We start from the raw sequence: 5,000 nt of genomic DNA on the forward strand, positions 1-5,000 counted from the left end.
GGACACGCTGACGAAACAGCGCTGGTTCAGGCACGGCGGGCAGTGGTGGAATCGGCAGCGCCGACGAAATCGGCAAAGTCGGCAGAATCGGCAGCGGGTGCTGGCGATGGGTCTGGACGGGCTGGATAGTCCAAGGCTCGACGAGAAAGACTGCTGGTTTAGACACTGGGGCAGTGGCAGCCCGCGGGACAGTGTCGGCAGATTCGGCAGCGCAGATTTGTGCGGCTGCAGGTTCGTCGGGGAAAATCGGCAGCGCAGATTTTGCGACGAACATGGGCTGGGCGATGGACTGTCCAGGCCAGGCAGGAAAATTTGTCGAGGGGACACGCTGACGAAACAGCGCTGGTTCAGGCACGGCGGGCAGTGTTGGAATCGGCAGCGCCGACGAAATCGGCAAAGTCGGCAGAATCGGCAGCGCAGATTTTTCGACGAACACGGGCTGGACGGTGGACTGTCCAGGCCAGGCAGGAAAATTTGTCGAGGGGACACGCTGACGAAACAGCGCTGGTTCAGGCACGGCGGGCAGTGTTGGAATCGGCAGCGCCGACGAAATCGGCAAAGTCGGCAGAATCGGCAGCGCAGATTTTTCGACGAACATGGGCTGGACGCTGGACTGGCCGGGCCATGCAGGAAAATTCATCGAGGGGACACGCTGACGAAACAGCGCTGGTTCAGGCACGGCGGGCAGTGGTGGAATCGGCAGCGCCGACGAAATCGGCAAAGTCGGCAGAATCGGCAGCGGGTGCTGGCGATGGGTCTGGACGGGCTGGATAGTCCAAGGCTCGACGAGAAAGACTGCTGGTTTAGACACTGGGGCAGTGGCAGCCCGCGGGACAGTGTCGGCAGATTCGGCAGCGCAGATTTGTGCGGCTGCAGGTTCGTCGGGGAAAATCGGCAGCGCAGATTTTGCGACGAACATGGGCTGGGCGATGGACTGTCCAGGCCAGGCAGGAAAATTTGTCGAGGGGACACGCTGACGAAACAGCGCTGGTTCAGGCACGGCGGGCAGTGTTGGAATCGGCAGCGCCGACGAAATCGGCAAAGTCGGCAGAATCGGCAGCGCAGATTTTTCGACGAACACGGGCTGGACGGTGGACTGTCCAGGCCAGGCAGGAAAATTCGTCGAGGGGACACGCTGACGAAACAGCGCTGGTTCAGACACGGTGGGCGCAGTGTTGGAATCGGCAGCGCCGAGAAAATCGGCAAAGTCGGCAGAATCGGCAGCAGGTGCTGGCGATGAGTCAGGACGGACTGGATAGTCCAAGGCTCGATGAGAAAGACCGCTGGTTTAGACACTGGGGCAGTGGCAGCCCGCGGGGCAGTGTCGGCAGATTCGGCAGCAGTGTCTGCCGATTCGGCAGCGTTGGCTTGTTGGCGCGGGGGGCCGATTCGAGTGGGGACTTGGGCAGCGGGCAGTGAAAGCAAGAGTTTCCCCGATGCTGCCGGGAAAAACGCTCCCCGGGATGGCCGGGTGAGATGACCCGGCGGCCCGCGACGGGTCATTCAATTCCATGCCCCGTCAACATAACTCCCGATGTACTGTTTGCTTTTTCGGAAGAAGAGATCCATCCCCCCATCCTCGGCCAGCCAAAAACGCTCCAATTAATGGCCGGGTGAGATGACCCGGAGGCCCGCGACGCGTCATTCAAATCACTGCCCTATCGGCTACAACTGCTGATGGGTGGGATTAGAGGCCTGCCATGGTGGTGAGGGGCGGCGAGGACCGTGAAAGCTAGAGTTTTTCAGAGGCTGCCGGGAAAAAGGCCCCTCGGGTGGCGGGGTGCGAGGACCAGGCGCGTCATTCAATTCTCTTCCCTATCAACTTGGCTCCCGTTGGCGGGATTGGAGGCCTACTGTTTGTTACAGGGCTAAAATCGTCAGGGGAAGAGCTGACGAAACAATGCTGGTTTGGATGCAGGGGGTAGTGTTGGAATCGGCAGCGCGGACAAAATCGGCAAAGTCGACAAAAAAGACTGTTGGTCTGGACATCGGGGCAGCGGCAGCCATGCCGACAGGGGGGGAAATCGGCAGCACAGATTTGTGCAGCTGCAGGTTCGTCGGGGAAATCGGCAGCGCAGATTTTTCGATGAACATGGGCTGGAAGATGGACTGTCCAGGCCAGGCAGGGAAATTCGTCAAGGGGACACGCTGACGAAACAGCGCTGGTTCAGGCACGGCGGGCAGTGTTGGAATCGGCAGCGCCGACGAAATCGGCAAAGTCGGCAGAATCGGCAGCGGGTGCTGGCGATGAGTCTGGACGATTTATAGTCCAGGGCTTGATGGAAAAGACTGTTGGTCCAGACAATGGGGCAGTGGCAGCGCGGATTTGTGCAGCTGCAGGTTCGTCGGGGAAAATCGGCAGCGCAGATTTTTCGACGAACAGGGGCTGGGCGCTGGACTGGCCGGGCCAGGCAGGAAAATTCGTCAGGGGGGCACGCTGACGAAAACAGGGGCTGCGGAGTGGAAAATCGGCAGCGCAGATTTTTCGACGAACAGGGGCTGGACCGGCCGGGCCAGGCAGGAAAATTCGTCAGGGGGGCACGCTGACGAAAAGAGGGGCTGCCGCGTGGAAAATCGGCAGCGCAGATTTTTCGACGAACAGGGGCTGGACGCTGGACTGGGCCAGGCAGGAAAATTCGTCAGGGGGCACGCTGACGAAAAGAGGGGCTGCCGCGTGGAAAATCGGCAGCGCAGATTTTTCGACGAACATTCGTCAGGGGGGCACGCTGACGAAAAGAGGGGCTGCCGCGTGGAAAATCGGCAGCGCAGATTTTTCGACGAACATTCGTCAGGGGGGCACGCTGAGGAAAACAGGGGCTGCCGCGTGGAAAATCGGCAGCGCAGATTTTTCGACGAACAGGGGCTGGATGCTGGACCGGCCGGGCCAGGCAGGAAAATTCGTCAGGGGGGCACGCTGACGAAAAGAGGGGCTGCCGCGTGGAAAATCGGCAGCGCAGATTTTTCGACGAACAGGGGCTGGACTGGCCGGGCCAGGCAGGAAAATTCGTCAGGGGGGCACGCTGACGAAAAGAGGGGCTGCCGCGTGGAAAATCGGCAGCGCAGATTTTTCGACGAACAGGGGCTGGACGCTGGACTGGGCCAGGCAGGAAAATTCGTCAGGGGGGCACGCTGACGAAAACAGGGGCTGCCGCGTGGAATGGCAGCCTACACGCAGATGCGAATTCGGCAGCGCACGATGGCTTGAGCAGGTCATGGGTTCGACTTGGCGCGATCTGAAACCTGGACGAGGGACTGTCGACGCTGGACGAGCCAGCGCGGTGGCCTGTCGTGCCCCGTTCAGGGGGGGCCTGCCGCGGAGACAGCCCTCGCGGGCTCGACAGCGCAGGCCAGCGTCCCCGACGTCGCTGGCCGCGGCAGGCGAGCTGCCGGGGTTCCCGCATTCCTACAAGAAAACGTCGTGCTTTCCACATGAAACCAATCCAGTAAAATCAGCCATATTTTTATGAGGCTGCCCACTGAATTTGGGGTCATTCCGGGCCGGTTCCTAGTTTTGCGGATTTACTCGATTTCTAATGGTAGGAAAATTAAAACAAATACTTCCCGACCTCGAAAAATTCTGGGAAAATTAATGAAGGTGGATTGGATTTTTGCCAACCTCTGTGCAAAATTTCAGCTCAAAATACCAAGAAATGAATTTTTTAGAGGGGGGGTGACAGCTGGGACCTAGTAGTGTCTCCCCCTGCCAGAGCTGCAATGACACTTATTGCTCTTTAGGGAGCCACCAGGCCGGCGCCCCTCAAAGACCACACGCGCGCGCGCGCCCGCCCGCGCTGGGCGCTGGGGCGCTGGGGCCTGAGGGCCTGGGGCCCTTGGGGGCCCTTGGGCGCTTGGGCGCGCGCGCGCGGCCCCCGCAGCCATGCCGCGCTGCGCGACGCGCGGACAGCCCCTGCTGGCTTGCTCTCTCGCCCGCGGGGGGGCTGCCTTCGGGCCCTGGCCCCCCGCGCTCTGGCCTGCCCCCCGCGTGGGAGAGGCTAGGCGCTGCAGGGGCCAGCCCGACGTCGCTGGCCGCGGCAGGCGAGCCGCCGGGGTTCCCGCATTCCTACAACAAAACGTCGTGCTTTCCACATGAAATCAATCCAGTAAAATCAGCCATATTTTTATGAGGCTGCCCACTGAATTTGGGGTCATTCCGAGCCGGTTCCTATTTTTTCCGATTTCCTCGATTTTTAATGGTAGGAAAATAAAAAAAAATACTTCCCGACCTCGAAAAATTCTGGAAAAATTAATAAAGTTGGATTGGATTTTTGCCAACCTCTGTGCAAAATTTCAGCTCAAAATACCAAGAAATGAATTTTTTAGAGGGGGGGTGACAGCTGGGACCTAGTAGTGTCTCCCCCTGCCAGAGCTTCAATGACACTTATTGCTCTTTAGGGGGGTGCCCCCTGACTGGCCATGGGGCGCGCTGGCCTGGCGCCCATAGGCCTGCCGCGGGGGATATGTGGGCTGTTGCTAAACTCGGACTAAGGTGGGGGGCCTCATGGCCCGAAGTATTGCCGGCATCGATGACCCGTTTTCCGGCCGGCGACGACCCGATTCCGGCCACCGTCTTCGTGACCCGCTCCAAGCCGTCGGGCGCGTTGGGGCTGCTTATCCGCGGCGTGGGCGTGGCATTCATTTGCCGTGCTTGTGCCAAGGTGCTGGCAGCTGCTGCGCGGCTGTCTGCTTGCCGCGACGTCACGGCGGCGGTGGCCGCTGCCCCTGCTCGCAAGTCGGAGGCCTGGCCGACGTGGCTGGTGCGGACCGCCGAGCTTGGGGATTGCGAGGAGAGCTCTACGCTGGCGTGGGCGTGGCATTAAATTGCCGTGCGCGCGCCCATGCGTTGGCTCTCCTCGCAATCCCCGACCTCGTGGCGTGACGTGCCCGCTGCCGAGGCCTGGCCTCCGTCTTGCGAGCCGGGGCTGACAGCCCCCCGCATGATTGTCCCTGTCGTTCCCCCCCGCGGCCTGTCCCTTGTCCCTTCGAGATCCTTCGCCTCCGGC

This window comes from Populus nigra, chromosome 2 (assembly GCF_951802175.1).
Source record: "Populus nigra chromosome 2, ddPopNigr1.1, whole genome shotgun sequence".
Lineage (NCBI taxonomy): Eukaryota > Viridiplantae > Streptophyta > Magnoliopsida > Malpighiales > Salicaceae > Populus > Populus nigra.